The following is a 23,570-nucleotide window of genomic DNA, read 5'->3' as shown; positions in this document are numbered from 1 at the left end:
AAGTTACCCGTAAATATTGATAATAAAAACATTTCTGGGTTTAATATAAGGATTAAAAAAAAGACAGTTCTCCTTAGGATTCATAGAATCATAGAATCATAGAATCATACAGGTTGGAAAAGACCTCTAAGATCATCGTGTCCAACCGTCAACCCAACACCACCATGCCCACTACACCATGTCCCTAAGGGCCTCATCTACACGTCTTTTAAATACCTCCAGGGATGGTGACTCCACCACTTCCCTGGGCAGCCTGTTCCAAGGCCTGACCACTCTTTCAGTAAAGAAATTTTTCCTAATGTTCAATCTAAACCTCCCTTGGCGCAACTTGAGGCCATTTCCTCTTGTCCTATCGCTAGTTACTTGGGAGAAGAGACCAACACCCACCTCGCTACACCCTCCTTTCAGGTAGTTGTAGAGCACGATGAGGTCTCCCCTCAGCCTCCTCTTCTCCAGGCTAAACAACCCCAGTTCCCTCAGCCGCTCCTCATAAGACTTGTGCTCCAGGCCCTTCACCAGCTTCGTTGCCCTCCTCTGGACGCGCTCCAGCACCTCCATGTCCTTCTTGTAGTGAGGGGCCCAAAACTGAACACAGGATTCGAGGTGCGGCCTCACCAGTGCCGAGTACAGGGGCACGATCACCTCCCTATTCCTGCTGGCCACACTATTTCTGATTCCATGCAAAAACTGTATGTGTTCATGTGTAACTTGTCAGACACTGTATGCAGTTATCTATGCATGTGTAATTTTCTGAATTGCAGTTTGCTCACAAGCCTAAACACCTATTTTCTCTTAAAAAAACCAAAGTTTCAAATGGGTTTTTGCCACAAAGCCCTTGCTCTCTTGCAACTTATAAGTCACTTCCAGATTCATTTTTGAAGCTGAAGGACTTTGCAGTTGAGCCATTTTTTAGCACATTTAGCACATTTAGCAACTGATAGTACGTACAAACAATTGCAGTATGTTGTAGAGTATAAAGGTAATTTGGGGTATAGTTGCTTCAAGAAATATATAAATGGACACAATGCTGGAAATGCAGTGTTTAGGGGTAATTGTTTTCCTGGGTGACTAAACTGATTAGTATTGTAGAGTTCAGCTAGCATGCCCTGCAAAAGCTCTGATAAACATATAGTCGCTGGATGTTTTTTTCAGCCTGATGATCCATCTTTTTGATTATAGTCCCTTATAAATTATATTACCTTGTGCACTTCAGTTGTATCTGCTAATAGTGTTTTGGCTCCTATGGTAGTAATCATTTTAAGTTCCTGGGGTTTTTTTATGAATATTGAGTTATGAAAAAAATTTTCTCTGAGTTAAAACAACTTTAAAAAATCCAATAAAAAGCATGTGCCTCTCTAGTCCCAAATAAAATTAACCTAGAAATGCCTGTAATTTAGGCAGCAGGCTGTCCTTATGACCTTTCAGTCTGAATCTATGAGATGTGATACAAACAATGCAAGAGGTAGGCACAAATATAGGGAAGAAGACTGCAAATTTGGGGTGGAAGCGGGGCAACAGAAGTGTGGCATTGGGGAAGAAGTCCTGGAGGACTGAGAGGTGTTTTAACTGAAGAACAAGATAATTGTTTTTAGTGGAGATAGCCACAGGAATAAAAACGCAAGCTTAGCTGAAAGAGGCGACAAAAGTAAGATGCAGGGTGTGCAGCCTGCGATAGAGAAGCGCAAGGGGCACACGGGCAGATTTCCCGTCTCACCTGTGTGCGAGAGCGTGAGGCGTGAGTGTGGAGGATGTGCCATGTGGGGGATGCATGGGGAGACGGTGCTGGTCAGGAAGACGTGACCGCAGCAGTGCAGAGCTGAGCCCCGACCAGAGCTGCAGGTTGGGCTGAGCAAGGTTTGTGGCTGCAGGGTGCAGTCCTGTGAGTTTCGGGGGCCTGGGGGACACACAGGATTAGCTCAAGCCTGCTGTTATGTCCCATGCAGATCTCATCACCATAATGGGCTGGTAGGGCACCGGTCTAGTATGAAAGAGGTGTTTTCAGCTGTCACTTAAAAAAATAAAATTGGCTTTAAATACAGGTAGGGAAAGGGGGTAGGGAGAAGTGAGAGGACAGGAGATGCGGCAGGATACCGTACAGGGAGGGTGTGTGTGTGAATGAATAGAAAAACAGTTGTCGAGAACTGATGCTGAAGAGATGACCCTACTGTGAGCAAAACTGTGGGGCAAGCATTCCCCTACTGGGTGTGCCTGTATTAACTTGCTCTTTTTGTTGAGTTGAACAGAAACACAATGCTAGTGTCTGTGTCCTGCTCAAAATATGCATTGGTTTCCTTTGAAAGTGCATTGAAATGAACAGAGATTATGCCAATGTGTTGGATTGTATTTAATGAAGGCAGGTATGTCTTTTGGAATGTGAAGAGTGAATCTGATACCCTCATCTCTCCCAAAATGGTAACAGGGAGAATCTCACCACGTTGGGTGTCTCTTGAGTGTGCAGCCCCACTGGGCAAAGTCCCAAGATGGGGGGAAAGGGCAAAAATAGGATTGGTCACACTGACTGAGTGCTTGGAAAAATGACTGATTTTGAACTGGTCTGGAACAAAGCTGCGAGCCCAGAATTAGAGGAGGAAGGCTGCTCTCTGGGCTTTGACAAGCTCTGTATTGTGCATTTTCAGGCTGTCCAGCTTTCCTGCCTGTAGGCTTGCAACAGCCGCTGCTTGCATCCCTCTCCACTGGCTAATTAGTGAAACAAAAAGATGAGATCCTCTTCGAACGATACGAAGAATGAATGTCTGTTATATGTGATGGAAAGTGTTTTCTGGATGCCTTTGTATTTCCCTCTCCTCTGCTACTCTCTGTGCAGAGCAACAAACTAAACTGCCTATCTGCTTTCAGTTCTTCTTGGAAAGTAGGGAAAGGGCCAGAGGTAAGGACAGATGCCAGGGGTACAGAGGGAAAAATATAAAAATCTTAGAAGGAGAGGTGAGGGCCAGTGCCGAGTGCAGCTAACGGGGTGTTAGATGCAGAAGGAAACAAGTGTGTCAGTTCCACCTACGTTCCTGCTGATCCTGAGGCTTTCAGTGCATTGGCCTCAGAGGGTGAGTGTTTAGCCAGAAATGTGGATTGGAAGGGAGGAGAAAGAGGAAAATAAAAAAACAAACAGAAAATTGTGCAATTCAGATGATGCCCCCAGAGGGCCAAATTCTACAGGTTTTCTTGTTTCCCAGATTTCCTGGTTTAATTGGAAATGAGGAAAGCACTGGGGGGAGGAACGGGGCCATGACAATTATGGAAGTGTGGCATTAAAGAAGAAAATTGACGTGCGCTTAAAGAAATAGTGAGTAATAACAGGAAGTTATTTTTCAAGGACCTTAAAACTGAGGTGTTTGATTAGAATTGCCATGGCAGTCCTAAACCCGTACTATTTATGCAGGGAAATGGAAATGCATATGAAATACAATATCGCATATACCTGCCATGTTTCATTGCTGTGTATAAGAGAACTACATTATAGCTGTTGAAAAAATCACAGCTTTTGCATTTTTTGTCTCAGTGTATTTTAAATTCATGATGTTTAATGCAGGTCTTTTTCTGAGTTGTGAATTTTAATGGCTCGATCTTAATGTTGCTGTTCAAAACCCATGAAAATATAATACATTTTCATGTGTATTTATCTTTATTCAACAATATTTACTTTTTTCCTTCATTTCTTTGTTTGCATCCTTATCCACCTGGCTCTTTTTACTCTAACTTGGGCTATGATTCATATCCAGAGGAGTGAAAATGCTATGTAAAGTTTTAAAAACCTTCATTTGCTACAGTGGCTGTCATGGCATGTAGTCTAAACACAAGACAGATCTCAAGCTTCAGTTAACATCCTCTGATCTCTATCTGTGAAATGGGAGCAATAATGCTTATCATCCCAAGGAAGCTGTGAAAATTACCTGGTACTTGTAAATATGAAGATTGAAACCCTGCACAAAATCTCAAGGGAGTTCTCTGGTGTCTGGGTGGGCCCTACATGTCTGTAGGTCCCAACCTATTGGAAATGGTTTCTGCACAGAGTTTTTTTTTCTATGTCGGTGACTATATATGTTTTTTAGAAGTAACAAATGTTTTCTAAGAACCTAGACATTTAATAGTAGCTTTCTTCCTCTTCCTCTCATGGTTATTTTATTGTTTACGGTTCCCTACACAGTCATCTTGAAAACATGTGGCTGTCACTGTGGACTTAAGGTGTGTTTGTCTTTATGGAAGCAGAAAACCAGGGAATCAGCACAATATCCTTTGAATCCAGTATTGAGAATGATTGCTTGTTTCCTTTCCGAAATGGTTTTCAATAGAGATGGAAAACATCTGGATTTTGATGACTACTATTTTGTATAATGAAGAAAATGAAAAGAAGACAAAGAAAAGGAAAAGGTAATAGGAAAATTTCACTGAACCCCAAAAGGACAGTATATGATTCTTCCTTCAACTGCTTAATGTTTTCAATGGAATATTTTGGGGATGGGAAAAATAATTTTCCCATTACCAGCAACCGCATTCCCTTGGGAATAAGCTAGCTGTGGCAGCAAGTATCTTTGCCTTCCAGTTGTGAATTCCATAAAGCAACTTAATTTAACCTCATCTGGTTATTAGTCTAGCATTAAAATAATTCTCCACCTCCACACTCTCAGCCCATAGCTAAACGCTGGTGCTTTTTATTGCTAGTCTTTTTTAAAAAAGAAAATAAAAACGTCCAGATGTTGGAAAGCTGCTGCTGCATAAACATCTTCCTCTTCCCCACTTTGTGTCAGCACCAGAAGAAGCAAAGGCAGAGTGAGGGTGGCAGTTTTGATGGCATTGATGGCACGGGACAAGGGAGAGCCATCAGCTGGGCTGGTCCCACAAGCTGCTCCATATCTGTAGCACACAGGGTAGACCTGACCTTCCTTGAAAAGGGAAGCCCTTTCCTTGGGCAGACTGCACTCACCTGGGCTTTGGTGGCCTTTAATGTTTATCACCACATGCAGCATTTCAGGGTGGCATTTTAGTGTTCATAAAGGCTGTTCATTGTTGCAAAGGAAAAAAATTGTAATTTTTTAATTTGGCATGGGTAACATCAAAAATGCTATTTTCCAACCCCTTCCCTACTTCAGCCAAAGGAGAGGTGAGATTGGTACCTGGAGAAAGGAAGTAAACAGGGATTGTTTTCATGTGGGAAGATGGACTAAGAGAGAGGGAGCGGTACAAATATAGGGAATGACATGCGATGCAGAGGGCAATGGACAGAAACAGTGTTTGCGGCTGAACAGTAGATTGGGCATGGGAGCTATAGAAGGGTTGTTGACTGGGTAGTGCTGGAGGGACAGGAGTCCTGAAACCCACTGGTGTGCACCACCATCCAACAGAGAACGGTCGCCTGAGACCCCAGAGCTGGCATCCGAGAAGGGGAACGCAGATTTGTCTTTCATCTGCTCAAACAGTTGTGCACCTGAGATTTTCTCTTGTTCCCATATCCTAGATGCCAAGCTCGTGGAGGCACCGGGGCGCAGAAGCTGCTCCCATGCAGCCTGTGAGCATCCCGCTTTCTCCGCCGCGGCGCTGCCCTGCCCTTTGAAGCCGGGTGGGAAGCAAGTGACAACAATAACCTGCTCCTTGATGCTCTTTGATCTCCCGCTCCAGCTGAAATTCATCTTGGTTGGGGAAGCCTGTGTCAAGCTGTCTGCTCCACAAATATTCTTAACACGGTCTTGGGCAGGCTCTGGCCCGGTAGTGAAGGGCTCTGCATTGCAGCTGAAGCTAGAAACTCAGGGTTTTAACCTTTTCATGAAACAACCTTCACAGATGAAATCATAAATTTTAGTCTTATCTTCCCTTTTAGTCTGGAAAAAAGGCATTATTTTAATCACTCAGTTCATCGTTTGGGTCACTTCACTAGACTTCAGGAGGATTCATAATTAATGACTCAGAGCAGGCTTTTTTTTTTTCCAGTTCATATTTTTGCTTTGAACTTAGCATTTTTTTCCTATTCCAGACAGCATCATTTACATAATGAACAAATGGCATATTAATCATTTGATGTGGACCCATCTTGTTTATCAAGTTTCTCAGATTCTTAAACCTGTCTGTCTTGTCATGTTTTTAAAGATATTAATACTCTGCAGAGAAAAAAATCATGCTTTGCCCCCTGCATTCTCTTACCCATATGGAATCACGCTACATACTTATCATAAAATCCTGGTAGGGATAATGCATTATAATTGCCTTATGAGGTAAACTGGTAAATCATGGCATGTCTAACTGATATTTCATGGTAGGTCTGCAGATTCCTGTCCCTGGTTATGGTTTGATTACTAGCTGATAATTAATTGCACAATAGTTTCCTTGTAAAAAGCACAACCATTCTGGAAGTGAAAGCTTAATGTTCATAATGAGAAATACTATAGAAATGTTTGCATTGAACTGGGACAAAATTTTGGCTGCAGCCACAGCTTCTCAGATTTGTTTGGATTTTTGAGTACTGTTTTTCATGCTGCAGATCCTTCCACAGCATTTTGGAAAAGTAATCTCTTTTTTCTGTGATGGGCTAACTCTGTGTTGTCCTCAGAAATGTATTATTTCCCTCTTTTTGGACAAATGTGTCTGTGCATCCGTGACTTGAGTGACGTGTGCTTATTTCAAGGAAAGAGGTGTATGCTGTGGTTGGCTATTGTGGCAGTAGCCACCTGCCTGTTGTGCCTCAGGTAGGTGAGCCCATCTTCCATGTGAGCAGGAATAAGCACCTTTTGGTGACTAAGGCAAAATCCCAGTTTTCTGGAAGCCCAGATCCATGGTCGTGTTTTGGCATAGATACATGCTACTTAGTTACTCGCTGGCCTGTGCTCAGGTACCCTAAGACAGTGACTTCTCTTGTTACCTTTGCCTGCAGGATATAGAGGAAATAAAGGAAAACCAAAAGAAAGGAGGGTTTTGTCCTACCTCCAGCCCATTGTGGCAGATACCTTCTGCAGGCAGCTCTTCTCCGTTACATGTCTCAGGAAAACAGGCACGGTTGACTACACGTGGCCGTCAGGGAGGAGAAAAGAAAGAGTCATAATGTGACATTCTTAGGATCTTGCCAAAGGATAACTGAGGAGGAGCCCAAGGATCGTTACTATTGCCAAAGCGGGTGGTAGATCTAGTCAGACGGTCCTTTGCCAACAGCGGATACTGCTATATTTCTTCAAAGTAAAGGTTTATCTGCCAGATACCATCCAGTGGCTCAGCTTCTTTCTGTCCTCAGACACATAGTGATCACTTTGTGTCACGAGGAACACAGACTGCTGAGGTCCCTCAACTCTTGTCATTCTCTTAACTGCAAATTTTATTAACAAGATTCACATAAATTTCTACTTCTAAAAATCTTGCATTTATTTATGTATTTATTCCTCCTTTCCAGCAAGCTGTTTAAAATGAGTCTTCTAGGTCAACTGGTCTTGTGAATTCTTAAGCTTGGTTTGTTTTTTTGAGTGTTTAAGTTTTGGTCTTTAATTCCAGTAAGTGCATTACCAAGGACAATGAATAGGGAAGAGCTCAGTGACTTTCTCTGTAGCATAGACTATTAATGTAAACTTTTCTCTCCATATATTGCCTACCACTTCCTATCCTTCCCTCCTTGCACCCATGCACACACTTGGCCTATCTGCAGGAAACGAGTATGTGGGAGCAGATGTAATAATCTGTGTGCATGTTCAAAGGACAAATATTTCTCCTGTTTCCCACAGAAAAGGCAGTGTTGTGACAGACTTTCTTTAGCCTGTTTTCTGTATCTCTAGTTCATTGCACACAACAGATCCTACAGGGTAATGCAATAACTAGCACAGGTGAAAAAAATGCTATCATAGTATTTTTAGTGCTGGTTTCTCTCAGTTCTTCATGAAAAACCTCTGTTTCAGTCTTTCAAGCAATACGTTACCATAAACCAATGCTCCACCTGCCAAACCAAGGCCAGAAGTGTGGAGTAATTACTTCTGCCACATAAACAGGCTGAGTTAGAGACAGAAATGTCATTGCTGCCATTGTACAAAGCATGCTGGTCTTCATGGTGGGTGTGCCCTGCTCAACTATAGACCAGCTGATAAAACAAGAGCTGGTGGGTGTCAGTATGGACTTGTATATGGGTTGGTGGAGGGACATAATGAATACTCAATGAACAGAATTAATTCTAGTATTTAAAGGGCTTAAAGCTGCTGCAAAAATGAAGAAAATATTTTCCCCTTCAGACATTTAACATTTCTAAAGATCCCCAAAGCAGTTAGATATTTTTTGATTTTCTGGAGCATTTCAGGATGCTTAAAATGCTGTTAAGAACTGTTGTAGACATGGCAGCCCTAACTTGAGACTAGGTGTTGTTTTGTTGCCTTACAGCAGAGTTGACTTTAGGATTGAGAAAGAAGAGTTTGATACCTGCTTTGTACAAAGGAAGGTGAAAGGTTGTTGGATTTTATTTCTGAATACTTCAGAGGCTGGATTGTGGTTGAGTCTCCTATATCTATATTTACATCCAGCACACAGTTGTAATATACCTGATCAGTCCCATCAGACATATGTAAGGATTCTCACATGCTCAAATCAGCTGAACTACACTGAAGTGATTGAACACAATAGATCAGTTAGGATGCATACTTGTCCCGTGATGTCTGGAGGTTAAAGAAACCCATCACCATATGGTTTGTTAAGTTCTTTGGGTCTCTATATGGCTACAGGACTTCTCCTGATGCCCTCCTTGAATCTTGTAACATCTTGATTAAAATGGCTCTCATGTTAATTTTTTTATATTATGATGATTCTTAAAAATTTTGTTTTGAAATGTTTATTTTTTTGTCTTTTTAAAATCCCAGGAGAAGACAGTATATTTATTTGTACAATGTTATTCTTTACTGTTGTATCAGAATCCTGTGTTTATTGAAATAGAAGCAAATATTTGTCACAAAGCTAACGTGGTTTTTTTTTTTCTTTTTTTCTGGAGAATTTATTACAGGCCTATTTTTACCACTGAATGTCATCACACAGATTTTGTGCCATCTAGATGATTCTGACTAAAATATCTTACCTGCCAAGGTAGTCTTTTATCTCTTTTGGCAAATCCTAATATCCAAAACCAAAAAGTTTCCATAGACATAGACAAGATTTTCTATCTCTGAAAAAGCAATCAGAGCTCCAGAATGAAGGTTGATTTTTTTTTCCTGAAGGTCTGTGTAAGTTTGGGAAGTGATAATCTTCATTGTTTCTTACCTATTCTTTCGCTGAAGGGTGTTTCCTAGCAGCTGGAAAATGCCAGCTATAAAGCCACTTATCCAGTCCCTTATATCTGTAATGCTCTAACCCTGCCAGGTCCTGAAAATCCACAGCCATTTAATTTGCTCCTTTGCAAAAAACCCTTATTTGTTGGACCTGTGTTTAGCTTCAGTAATAGAGCTTTTGGCAGTCTGACTGCTATATTTTAAAATCCTTTAAGGTTTTGCTTACTTTGAAATATGCTGTGTTCTTGTTTTTCGTTCATCTGGTTGTTTGGGCTTTGTTTTACGGCAGTTTTTGTCTTCCTGGGGCTCAAAGGATACCTGTGGCATTTGTGGAGGCCTGAGCAAAAGCAAGGACAGAGGAGGTAGTCAGAAGCCTCTCTCCCTTTCCTTCTCAGGCACCCCTTCCTTCCGGCAGAACGAGGGGTACGAGATGGGGCTGCATCCCAAGGGAAGCCTGCAGGGACCAGCCTCTTTGTGCCTTTTCTGCTTTGCTGCGTCTCAAGCTTGTTTTGCCCAAAGATACCCTGCCCTTCCCCTCAGAGCTGGTGGGAGTTGCAGAAGACATGGAAAGGAAGGCTCTTGCCTGGCACTGGTTCAAAAATAACAGCTTTTATGGGAATACAGTAATTACTGGCACCTTGTCAGTAAATGTTACCATTGAAAATCTTCCTGTTAAAGTCAATTCTTCCATCAAAGTAACTTCTTCCACAGTAGGCATGGCGATATGATATATGAATACAATTTTTTTCAGACAAAACCCAGCCATTTTTCATAGGTGTCTGGACTCAGTCCTCTCTCTCTTCCTTGCCTCTCTCTTGCTGACAGTAAGTCTGACATGTGTTAATCCACTCTGGTCCTGTGGTGAATATGTTCACACCTGGAGTAAGTCAGCTTCCTTGCCTAGCCGAATGCCTGAACTTGGGGAATTAGCGCTGAGAGCTGCCCACTCGCTGTTTATGTGTACAATGGGTAGAGGAAAATGATCCTGAGGCAGGTTCAGTTAGGGAAGGCGCAGAGTTGTTACCTGTCATTCATTCCTCACTTGAGTGAAGTCAACAGCATCATCTTCGGCACGGCGACCCCAGTATCGGGGCCGAGTTTGTTTCAATGTTGCTTTGTGGTCTGGGGCCCTGGCTCTCTGCTGTGGTTTTTCCTTGCTGTTAAAATGGGCCAATAATCCTGCTTTATCTAGCCTCAGAGGGCATTTAGAGGATTAAGCAAGTATTATCTGTGCAGGGTTGGAGATTGCATACACAGAGGTGTGCAGGCAGCTGGTAGCACTGGATCTATTGCATAAAATAAGAAAAGGAAGAAAAGAAGTATTTACTATCTACGTGAAAGCAAACATTAAAAAAAATAAAGAGGCCTCAGGAAAGATAAGGAAGTTAAATACCACATGGCCATCCGATACTGGCAAGGCAATGAAGTGTGCAGCCAGCCAGTCTTCAGGGAAGCATGTGTCCGTGCTGCCTGCTACAGGTGGTGGGAGCCACCGAGGTAGCTGTATGTGAAACCATAGGATAAAAACCTGCAACATGGTGCTGGGTTATCCAGGGACCCAGAAGAGCAAGTGGTCTTGCACTGGGGAATTAAAAAGGCAGAGATAACCAGAGCCAGCCTGAGGTTTCCAGCCTGGGAAGGTTTCCAGCCTGGGAGGAAGGGGCTGCCTTTCTCTCTTAGGCAGAAAAGTCCTGTTTTGGGGCAGGAAGGGTTGCTGACGGTAGGAAGGGATGCCCCCTCCCCTGCTTCCCAGACATCTGAGGGATGCTTTGAAACTTTACAGTGAACTGTTATGGCATGCTTTAGGCTGGCTTGAGGTGTGTGCTGAGCCCTCAGTGCCCTTCGTGCCACTGAAAATTAGGCTGGATAAGGCATAAGTTAACTCCCTGAGCCCTCACTAGAATTAGTTTTAGTATCTCCGAAGTACTTAGTATTCACACACCAACAGAGGAGATGGGGTCAAGCTCTCATCTGGCACACAGAAGCCTTGCGTTTAGTGCCTGAGGCATCTGAGCATCTGTGCCTTGGGCCAAAATCTGACCTAGTGTGAACGGCATGACTGTAACATGACTGGTTGTTATATGTTATGCACATAGACTTGACTTCACATGGGAGTAAATGGCAATTCATGAGGAAATCTTTGTTAAAACAGCCTTCTCCATCTTGCCGATGAGGCTGGGAAGTTGCACAGTCACTGCTGGTGCTGGGACAAGACCTGTGTCTCTACATCTTTGTGCTGTCCTCGAGAGACCCTGAAGCTGGTTGCTCAAGGCATGATCACCAGCTCTGGGGCCAGCAGGTGCTTTGCCTTGGCTATTCAACATGCTGATTACTTGCTGACTTCCTGCGCAGAGCTTACGTGGTACAGAGGACTTTGTCCCAGCCTTCTACGTCAAAAGGGAATTAAATTTCAGTGCAAACACAGGTTGCATACTTGAGCCCTTAAGCCTACGACAAACTGTACAGTTTAATGTGCTGCTGCTGTAGACAAGCTATTGTTGTTAAATAGTTTAAATTTAGCTGGTAGAGCCCTTGAGAGATTATTTTTGGGACACATCCTGTTTACTGATCTCCACTAATCGTGTTATCTATTAATTCTGGTGTTTAAGAGCTCATGCCTAGACCTTGTACTGTGTTGCTAATTTGTCTCTCTGCTATATGAAGCAGAGACCCAAGGAAATTAGAAAATTACTCTGACCGTTTCTACCAATTCTCTTTATTAGTGCTTTGAGCAGTAGATCAGATCTACATGGCCAGCCTGAAACCTGGCTGACCTTTTCTTCGCTCTGAGTTTACAAACACGAGGAGGAAGTTTGCTTGCTGCAGATATGCAGTTCGCTGGATGCACTTGCAAATGCCAGCAGTCTGAGCTCCCTCACCGCTGCTGCTCAGAAGTGCCATGCTGTTGAGTGGAAGATGCAGTGCTCAAACCACGGTGGTCGAGAGCACAACTCTCCCTGTCCTCTTCGTCCCCTACTGTAGCCCTCTTATGTGAAAGGGTTTCTTGCTGGAGCAGCCCAGTGATTTTTTTTTTGCTTTCTGCCCTGGCAGGGTACGGCAGCCAAAAGGTGAAACACTGCCCTGGAAAGCAGGTGAGGATGTCATACATGAATGACCAGGTGCTGGCGTGCCCAGTGTTTCTGCTCAAGATTTAGGCTCTATAAACTATCCCTGTGATGGAAAGAGTGTTGTTCTTCAACCCTGCTGGTCTGGGAGACAGCACTGCATAACAGGGCAGTGCAAGCAAGGCCAATGAGATTTTGGAGATTAGTTAATAATGAGGATTTAGTTATGAACTGACAACCTGTCACAGGATAGATACGCAAGTGCTGTGGTCATGCTGCTGCTACTACAGCTTGTGTGTTATGGCTTGTCCTGGGATGGTCCTTTGAAAAGCCTCCATGCAGCGTTACATACTCGCATACTATTTGGGAAATTTAACACAATATACTGTCTCTGTTTAAGGTGCCCAGTTAAACATAAGTTTGAATTCCCAGTTAGACTACCCCAGCCCTTCTGAAAAAACATCATTCTGGTTTACTGCAGAAAACAAAACACCTTGGAGATTAGTAGTACTACAGTAAAACTACCTTAAACTCCTCTGTAAGTCCTTTATTCCACTTTTATTGTCAACAGCACAATGACCGCAAAAATGTATGTGGCAAAAGGGAAGAGAGGGACAGACTATATGAGGGGAAAATGCTCTCACATGGCTTTTTAATGTATGGAAAATATTTCTGTGGATACATTCTCTTGCCAGCTCTTCTCTGAGTTTTCTTGGCAGGCTGTGGAAACAAAACAATCTGATGCCCGAGTACATACAGGGATGTGCTGCGTTGTTAGGGCACTGAGCGAAAAGGATCTCTGTGGATCTGATCATCACATAAAGTAGCTTTCTGAGCAGGGCAGTGTCAGGAGGGTGGGACCCGGTGTCAGGAAAGCTGTTTTCTGCTTGCCCTGGGGAAGTTATCTTGGTACAAGTGATACAAGTGAGACCAATAAAAACCTTGTCCAACCACTAATTCTATTATTGGATAATATTCCTTTAAATTCTCTTTTTATTATAACTGAGGAAGTTTCCCTTTCCTAAGTGCTGAAGACCAAAGGCATTTTCTATTTGCAGTCACAAAGCTTTTCCTTTCTTTACGTAGCCTCTTGTAAAAGGTTGTTCTAAGACTGCTTTATGCAAAATTAAGAAGTGATATTAACAAATGAGTTTGCACAAATCAGAAAAATTATAGTCCACAGCTCCTTACTGGCTGATGTATTTTTATGGAAAAACTTTAATTTATCTCTTCCCCTTCCAGTTCTTTTACTTCTGTGCTATTCTACTCTCTGCGTAAGATTGTAACTCTCTCAACAGAGCACTTTCCATGGACAGACTTTGATGATTGCAGAGTATTGTGGTGACGAGTGAAAAACATAAGTCTGAATAGGTGCTATTTTATCTGGAGAGAGACGACTTCCTTTCATCCAGAAGATCCGTCCAGCAAAAGACAGGGCTTCAATGGGCTTAGTATTCAATTTCCACCATGGAGAAGTATCAGTAGCAGTGCCTCCAGGGACAGATGTTTTCCAACAGCATCATCAGTGAGGTGAGTGGAGTGAACAGTGAAGTCTCCATGCCTACAGGTGATATTAAACTCTTGCAGGTAATCAAACATGCTGATGAAATGGGACTCCAAATGAACCTTGCAAAACTGAGTGAGCAAGCAAAAAGGTAGTAGATGAGTTTCAAAGTAGATAAATATAAGGCATGCACCTAGGGAAAAACAATCTTAACCATGCCTACATGATGCTGAACTTGGGGTCACTGTTGAGGGCTCTCTGCAATTATCTTTGAATACACAGCAGCAGCAGCACAGCCAAAGGAATGAACAAGATATTGGTCAGCATTAGAAGGGTGATAAGAACAAGGAAAAAGGCATCCTTTTATTTGATGCGTGCACACAAGTGCTTTGTGCAATTCTGATCTCCACACTGCAAGAAGAACTTAGAAGAAGGCAGCAATCAAGATCAATATCTTGTGAAGAGGTGTTAAAATGTGGGATACTAAAAAGTCTCTTCACCTTGGAGAGGAAGAAGCTGGAAAGCTATGCCTGAATTCTACAAAATCAGAAAAGAGGTGGACAAGCCTAATGCAGAACTAAATCCCCCAGTACTGGGACTAGGGGGACCTCAATGAAATTGGTAGGAGATCAGTTTAAATCGGATAAAGGCACTCCACTGTGTGGGTAGTGAACTTGATATTGCAGGAGACTGCAGAAGCAGATGGCATCAGCATATTAAAATACAGATTAGACAATTTCATGGGTAATAAGTCTGGAAAAAGATACTTAAAGGTCTAAGAGACACAAAAAGAGGCATGTATCTACATATCTAACAACCCTAACACAGCAGCTGAGGGTGCTGGAGGAGGGTGTAGGAGAATGGAACAGGAAAGCAGCAGGGTTTGCATGCATGACTGGCATCTCCCATTGCGCTGCTGGAGGCAGAGCATCAGGCTGGATGCACACGTGGTCTGACCTCTCAGTCTGTACCCAGCTGTTTGGGTGGCCTGCGTCCAATTCAAGACAACAACTGTGGCCAGCACTCACAAAAGAGCAAAAGGGGATAGAGAATTAGGACCTCACGCAGCTGGCAAACACAAAGCAGCGCCAAACTAGCTTTCTGGTTTGAAAGGAACTGGTTGCCACTTAGCGCAGCCAGAGCACTGCCATGAGGCTGGGGAGGGAAGAGATGCCTGACCAGCGCAATGGCTGGACTTCTTACGGATATCTAAATTAAAAGGCAGATAGTTGGGCTAGGCTAATTTAAACTTATCCTTGTGTGCAAGCAAGATGAATCTTTAAGTAGGTCCTAGGTTTACTAAATTAAGGTAAATGAAATCTAAAACATTGCCTCCTCTCTTAACAAGAAAAAAAGGGGTCACAAGGATTAGACTACTACATATTGTATTTATGTATTAGTTTTTATTAGAAATGTTCAGAATTTTCCTTTTTTTAAACAAAAACATTTTTCTTTAAACAGAAAATATTTGGTTCTATTGCTAAGAGCTACACTTGGTGCTTTCATTTTTTAATGGAAATGTTTATGTTTTCAAGAAAAATTTTTTTTTCTCTTATGAGAGGCTGTGTTTTGTGTTGGAAGTTTTCAGGAAAGTCTTTGGCAGAAGTTTTTGTTGTTGACTGTGTAGGTCATGCTCTGGTCTGAAGTGGTTGTTTCCCTCTGATATGCCAAAGCTGAGGGCATCTGCCACTGGGACAGATCTGTTGTGTCACCTGGAAGCCTCATGGGGAGCTCTGCAGTGCTGGGCACCCACAGCAGCTCTTCCCCTCCTGCCTGCCCGTGGGCTTGGGGCTAAGACATGACTTGCTGAAAGGACTCCATGTGTGCATGTGCACCCCCCCTCCATCCTTAAATGTAGTACTTTAATGAAGTAGTCTTCAAGTGGCAGTTTTCAACTAAATGTTGTTTTATAAATGAAATGAAATGAGGGAAGATTAAAAACAAAGTAAAACAAAACAAGTGATCACAAAAATACCCCAAGAAAACTTGAAAAGCAGAATAAGCTCTGCTTATTCTGTAATCTACTGTGACTGCCTAGGTGGCCCAAGAGCTCATCGGTGAAGAAGGAGGCAATGGATTTGACTTGAATGTGCCACTTTTGGGGAATGACTGAGCAAGAAAAAGCAAGGAGCCTTTCTGTCTTTGGCCACAGCATCACCTGAAAAACTTTTCCTATCAAAAACTGGATTGAACTGACACACTCAGTTTGACTCACAGGAGTGATTTGTCAACAGAAGGTGCGTTTTTTTTGCATTAACCTTGTTGGAACTCATTGCTATATCATCTCCATCTGCTGTACTGGTCAAGAGCAGACTAAACTTAAGTTAGAAGGTGTGGCAAAGGTTTGTGAGTCTTTTGGCATGGACAGGAATGCTAATTTTCCCTCTAATCACAAATTGTACCTCCAGTTTAAAAGATGAAGACTGATAGGAGATTTCAACAAAACCATCTGTTAAAAGAAATAGTCTCTTTATCCTTTGCCTAACTTTTCTCCTCTTAATTATGGTGAGACTGGAATATGTTCCTTTCCAGTTTCTACATTTGAACTTCCCTCTAGCATATTCTGTAGCACCTCTCCTGTTGTAATGCCTCTCCTGCTGTAGCAGCCCCTGTAACATCAGATCAGTGGCTGGCTGTCACTTCAACAAGGCCTAGACCCTGCAACCTTGACAGTTGTGTTTGCTGGAGTAGAAAATCTGGCAGATTCTTCCAGCATTACCACCTTTCTTTCTGTTTTTAAACTTATTTAATCAGAATTGCTTTTTGTATCCTCATGGTGCTGCTGAACAAGAGCTGGCTGGGTGGTACAACCTGTGTCTATTTAGGTATCCATACAAACATCGTTGCCTCCCACTTTTTGTTGCTTCTTGTCGTCTCTCTAAGACCACCAGCAGCTTGAATGGGGCCAACATCTCTGTTGTAACAGATGCTGCTGTAACAGTGGCAAAGAAAACAGCAGCAACAGAAAGCAAAAGCTACAGTGGAGCCAGTGGACCTGAGTATGACAATATAATTACTGATTTAATGTGGCCAATATGACAGTGATTTCATGGCTTTCATCCTGGCACGCTCTGTTGGTACCTGTAGTGGTTTTCTTTGTTTTAAACTTGTTCTTTGGTGTAGCTTCTGACTGCAACTGCTATGGAAGTGAGCACAAGTTCCTCCTTCACAGGCTTAATAGCATTCAATACTGCTCACAGGAACCCAAAACACATACAGCTAACTATAAAGTGCCAAGCTCCTGTTCTTTTTTTTTTTTTTAAATCCAGCTAATGATTTTTTTAGTCTAATTATGTTTAAACATAAAAATGGCTTGGCTTCCTCCTTGTCAATCAAAGGTGTCCTGATTTACCCATTTTAATCATTATTAAGGAAAATTAGCATAATTTGACTTTATTAAAATAAAGCCTGCTATAGTGCTGCTATCACTAAGGTTGTATGTATAACTGGGAGAGATACAGCTCCACCAACACAGGCACAGTTTACCATTTCCCAGGTTTGAGGGCACAGCGTCACTGACCAATGTCACCAGATTCCCCGTAATGAGCAAAGGATGCTGCTGGCATGGTGATACTAAGAGTCACAGAGCAAATACTGTTTTTCTAGTGGCACAGACCTCCGGAGGGACTGTGGTCATTCTCTTCCCTGCCTGGAGTTTTGCCAGACTCATGTGGTCAAGTGTTGATGTGCTAAGGCAAAGCTTTCCTCCCCTGAATGGAGGCCACTTGGAGCTGTGGGTCACTTCAAACTCCTTTCCTCTTCTGTCTTTGCAGACAGGGTTCTTCATAATCTTTGACATTGTACACCCTTTGATTTTACCAGCTCTGGTAGTGGGATGTAGAAGGCAGAACTGAAATGATCTTGGGCAAAGAACAATAAGTATTTGCACAAACATGGAGCTGTTGCATTTTCAGGATCAATGTGTTGTTACTGATGTGAAAACCTCGAATGCTATGTCTCCTAGCTAGCACTCTCCTTTGTTAGTCAATCTTTGTGGCTGGATCATCTTTTTGGCTCTCTGGATGAATACTCATTGAGGTAATTCCTGGGCAGTCAAAATGTATATACCTGGTTCTAAAAGCGTAAGGACTTTTTTGCTCAGCAGAGCCAAAAATGAGATGTGTGTCAGAAATGTTTCTGGAGAGCAATTATTGAATTTTTGAAACTGTCCTTAGGGCACTGAATGGCACCATGAGGAGCTCTCTGAGCCACTGTTTCAGATGAAAGCTGCTCTGTGGGCACCATGTCCATGGACATGTATTTTTAGCCTGTACTGGATCTTACAACTTTGGCAAAAAATTATCTCTGAAGACGAGTGGCTGTTTGTCTCAGTAGGCAGATAAAGAGCAGATACACAGAAATATGGTAACTTTGAGGTTGTGTGGGTACAGAGAAGGGCAGTATTGCCCTGTTTCTCTCTTAGACCCTACCAAAAACACGACTGGGAAGGCTGAAACTCTTTCAATCTGATGTGGAAAATGCTCCATGGACTGTTGTATGTGTAATCTTTAGACAGAAGCCGTGTGGACCAGATGATGAGGTGAGAATACCAAAACTGAGTTTTGCATTCTGCATAGAAAAGCAAATACTTGTCTCTTGTTTTCTTGGAAGAGGGATGCAATGTCAATTTTCAAGGGAAAGGAAAACTCACTTTTTAACACCCTGGATAAATAATTGCGAACCCTATAAACTTTTGGCAGATAAATTCTGTCCTTTGAGTGTCATGGCACACTGTGATTTTCTACTGAGGCACATTGATTTAAATCATCATTATTAGTGAATTTTTTTTTTCTGGTATCATTTACCACAGTGACAGGTATTACAGAAAATTGTAAAACACATAAGATAACCTTTGGCAGATGCATTTATGGAGTTTCTTGAAGAATCAATTTTTTTTTAAAGTATTTAACATTTTATCAAACTGTTTAAAAAACTTAGATAGTAAGAAGTAGAGTAGCAAGAATTGGCTTCCATCACATCATGAGGACACTTCACATTCATAGTGTTGCTGGTGTTTGCAGCAACCTGATCTATCTTATTCTCCACAGCTCATTCTAAGAATTTCTGGTACCTGTCATCATCAAATTCACTTCCCTTTTATTAAAGAATAAAATTGGATATATATGCATGGTTTGTAATTGCATAATGAGCATGCCTTGCTTTTGGATTTTGGCTGTCTAATTCTTACATGGTCTTTTGAAAGCAACCTGTCTTTAAAAGTTTTGAAAACAAACTCCATCTGTCCTAGCAACTATGTCTTGTCTCCTTCCTTGATTATGCCCACTATCAATTTCTTTTCTTTTCAAATAAAAACATAGATGACTAAATTCTCCAGTCACTCCCTGCTATTCCCTCTGACTGTGAGTCCCTGAGCAAACAAGATTTCTCATGGGTGGTTTGTAAGGAAATGGAAGACAAGGGAGAGAAGGGGAGAATTTGTCAGAGTTTCTAATTGAAATTATTGGCGTGATAACATTACAGCTGGAAAAGCAATTTGCCAGAGAAACAGCGGTGAAGGTGTCTGCAGAGAAAGTATACCCTGGTTATCACCGAAACCTCTGCAGTCGACTGAGGCCGCTCCGTACTCCACCAGAGCAATTCAGTACTGGGTGGCAGAGCAGTGGGCTTTCATGGCAGTTGGGATGTCTGCAGGAAGGATCACTGGACATGAGACATGCCAGATATCTCTAATCCAAACAAGAATAATTTCAGATTATTTTAGCTATTGAAATAGATTCTTCCCCCTCTGCTCCACTCTCGTGAGACCCCACCTGGAGCACTGCGTTCAGCTCTGGGTCCCCCAGCATAAGAAAGACATGGTCCTGCTCAAGTGGGTCCAGAGGAGGGCCACTTGAAAAAGATGACCAAGGGACTGGAGCACCTTGCCTATGAGGACAGGCTGAGAGAGTTGGGGTTGTTTAGCCCGTAGAAGAGAAGGCTCCGGGAAGACCTTATAGCAGCCTTCCAGTACTAAAATGAGGCCTACAGGAAAAAATGGGGAGAGACTCTTTATCAGGGAGTGTAGTGATAGGATGAGGGGTAATGGTTTTAAACTGTAAGAGGGTAGATGTAGATTAGATATTAGGAAGAAATTCTTTACTGTGAGGGTGGTGAGACACTGGAAGAAGTTGCCCAGGGAAGTTGTGGATGCCCCCTCACTGGAAGTGATCAAGGCCAGGTTGGATGGGGCTTTGAGCAACCTGATCTAGTGGAAGATGTCCCTGCCCATGGCAGGGGGGTTGGAACCAGATCATCTTTAAGGTCACTTACAACCCAAACGATTCTATCTATGACTCTATGATTAATGGAAGGGCTTTTTTTCAGCACTTAAGTCTTGTCCAATGCAAGTCACTGGTAAAGTATTTGTTATCTATATAACTTATGTTTGATCGCCTATGGTAATTCTACCCTAGAAGAACTTTTCTCCAAAGTCCTATTTATTTAAACAAGGCTAAGATCAAAGCCTCTTTCTGTAACTCACAGAGCATTTTTTTCTGAGTTGTTGAAGGAATAAGCCTAGTTGAGTGAGATTTTTAAAAAGCTATTTTCTATTTTATTTGAAAGACTACTGTGTGCCTTTAGAAATTCAGAAGAAAAGTGCCTTGTCTGAAGAGTTTTAATTTGCAAACTTTTTTTGATTCTGAGAATGACTTTCATTGCCTTTTTTATTTTTTGCTTCTCCCTTACTAAACAAAAATGACCAAAAAGTGAGAAGGAAAACATTTAAAGACTGTTTTAATCTGGAGAGCAATGTAGAGAGAAGGAAGAGAAAGTATGTATGGAAATTCGGAGGTAGGGGATGCGGAAAAGGGAAATAAGTGTCTCGTTTTTTTTCTTTTCCCATTTTTTCCCATTGCAGGGGGGGAATGACAGTAATCCGTGAGTAATTTTTCACTGTTTTTTAAAGCACCTTTACTTTTCTTTTTCCCATTAACAATTTTTTTCAGTGAAAACGAATGTAGTATTAATCTAGCCACTGGAAGAACTGCAGTAAATTTCACTTCTTCCATATTTTCAAATGATGCTGTAGATTGAGATGTTATACACAACTGTTAGACTATATGGTGTGCAACGGCTGCCATTAAATGGAAAAGTCTTGCTGCCTTTGACCTCATGGAAACGTTGTTGATGTCAGCAGAGGAATGATAGGAATCAGGTAGAACTTCTGTTCTAGAAGTCATGGACATGCAGTAAGGAAGAAGGTTGTGGTTTTACAGCAGCTTGGGGAGTGCCAGTAATTCAATATTTGTTTATACTAACCCGTGCGTTTCTGAGCACCTGGCAGCCAGATGGGATCTGTAACAGTAGTGAGCACACAACTGCATTGCTGTTGCGTTAGTAAGTGTGCATAACGCAGGCTGTGCCGGCTGTTTGCTGGCGTGGGAATAGAGGTTATACCTGACCTGGCAAGGTGTTTTGGGGGCAAAGTTATCCTTCCAGGTGTTTTGGAACAAATCTGCATTGGCAATAGTGAGTTTGCACCAATTCAGCAACTCGCACCATGCAGCTGTAACAGTTTCTAGCTGTGATTACAGATGATGGTCTATGTAGTGATCAGAGGTGCCAATACGGGGCTTCTACATGTCTATGGCTGTAGCTGTAAGCTGTTGATATGGAAGTACTGAGCTAGATAAAAGGCCTCTGCAGAGCTACTGGTGGCAGGGAAGCTCCTTGGATGCTATGTTTGTGCTCTGGATGCCAGAGGCTTGCACAGCCAGTGCCACTGGGGTTTTCTGGATGAAAAAAAGGGCTGTTCAGGTGTGGCTCGTCTGCTGCAGACCCATGTGGGCAGAGCACAGGCTACCCTGGGAGACCAGCCCTTGCCTGCACGGGAACGACTTGCAGAGGTTGCACGCACCCTCCGTGCAGGGGAGGGGAGCATTAAAGCACACGAAACTGTTTTGTTTGGGGATTGGCAGAGGAGTGGCCTGTATGAAGTTTGGTCTCCTGAGATAGTACAGGTAGGGTGAGTTTTAAAATGAATCTGCTCTTGTCTCATGAAGTAATTGCATCTGTGTAAGGTGTGTTCAGATCTCTATCTAGCTTATTGGATCACATCTGTTCAAAAATTTGTCTGGTGTTGTGCATTATACTAGATAGCTGTTTTGCATAGGAATCATATCTCACAGAAATGCATCAGTTCCAGGGCTCTTATTGAAGATTTTGCAGAAAGAGTGCAAGTGATTATGGTCACAAAGGTAGTGAGTCTTACTCCATATATGTAATAAACACACTTCCAACATGGATTAATGTCATCTTTTATAATTCTTTCCTGTTTGTGCCATGCACCTCTTAATACGTTTTGGATGTAATATGTCTGTGGTTCGAGTAGCAACTGATGTACCTGGATAGCTGTAGTAAAATCCTTACTTAATATGATCCACTGAACTTAAACTTTGTTATAGTTCTACCGTTTTTGTGGTTGGTAACACAATGAACACGCAATGAATCTAAATATCGTCCTCAAAGAGACTCTCTTCCCTTGAAAAGACTTGGTTTGGGCCAATGCTGATGCCAACCATAAATCCTAATTGCATCCCAATTTGCTAGCAGGTTTCAGTTTGTAGCTTTAGTAAAGAAACTATTCCCACTTCCATGTGGGAAAGATATTTTTCCAATTAACTATGTGCTAAGTCCAAAGTTTGATTTGCACAAGTATTTGTGCAAACAAAACCCCTTTCTTGCTTGGATGCTTGTGCAAAGAGAGAATAATAAAAGGAGTATGCATGGCAAATCTAAACTTAGGGATGAAATTTTGTGAACTTGTTTGCATTCACTTTTTATTTTCACAGCTCAATTAACCTCAGAGGAGTTGCTTTGTATTTCAATAAAAAAAGAATCATAACTTGTTGACACAAGTTGATGGTGTTTTTTTTCTTTATTGGTTCATTCAATTTACAAGTGGCTGAAGAGTCAGCATCTGTGAAGAAAATATAAAAATCATGCATTATTTTTATTTTTCTCTTGTGTTTTGTGGTTTTGGTATTTTTGTTCTGTTTGGAAAGAATCAGGATGATGTATTCAGGTCATACAGAGGTAGAAAACTGCCTTACAATTTATTGGCAGCAAGTGAGATGTCTGAAGAATGTGTGTTAGAAAATTATTTCTTTTTCCTTTGTTCTAAATAGACTGTTCTGGATAAATTAGGCCAAGAATCTTGAAAATCCTGGCTTGGCTGGTCTTTACTTGACTGGTGTAAAATGTTCTTTATAGTTATGAAGAAGTCATGCATCTCTTAGTAATTGTTGATCTAGTATATACTGGAAATCTGAAGGAGTACTAAAATTTGGAAAAGTCAAGTGTAATATCCAGTGCTTATAAGTCTATTGTCTTGTCATCCCTTGCAAGGAAAGAAAAAGGAAATATGGGGGTTCAGTGATAAAGAGATTAAAGGATTCGGAATGTATTTAATGGAAGCCACCATGATTTTGGATGAAATTAATCATGTCAAGAAACCTTCATTTGATTCTGTTTCATTAAAATGCATAAAAATACAATGATGGTATTAATACTGCATAATCTCTAATTTAAAACTAGCACACTATGATATCAATAAAGCAAGTACTGCATGGATTAAAAGTTGGACCAAAAAAGAAACGTCACCAAATGGAAGTATTTCTAGCATGTGCCGTGTCCTAGATTATTACCAAGCCTTACACTATTCTGTGTTTTCATCAATGATCTAGATGCAAATATTCTCATACTGTAATCAGCAGTGATTTTATGTTATGAAGATTGGCAGAGTTTTAATCAATGATGAGGACATAGGAGCTG

The sequence above is a fragment of the Calonectris borealis genome, chromosome Z (genome assembly GCF_964195595.1).
Source record: "Calonectris borealis chromosome Z, bCalBor7.hap1.2, whole genome shotgun sequence".
Lineage (NCBI taxonomy): Eukaryota > Metazoa > Chordata > Aves > Procellariiformes > Procellariidae > Calonectris > Calonectris borealis.
The sequence above is the reverse complement of the archived record's forward strand: the minus strand, read 5'-3'. Positions refer to the sequence as shown.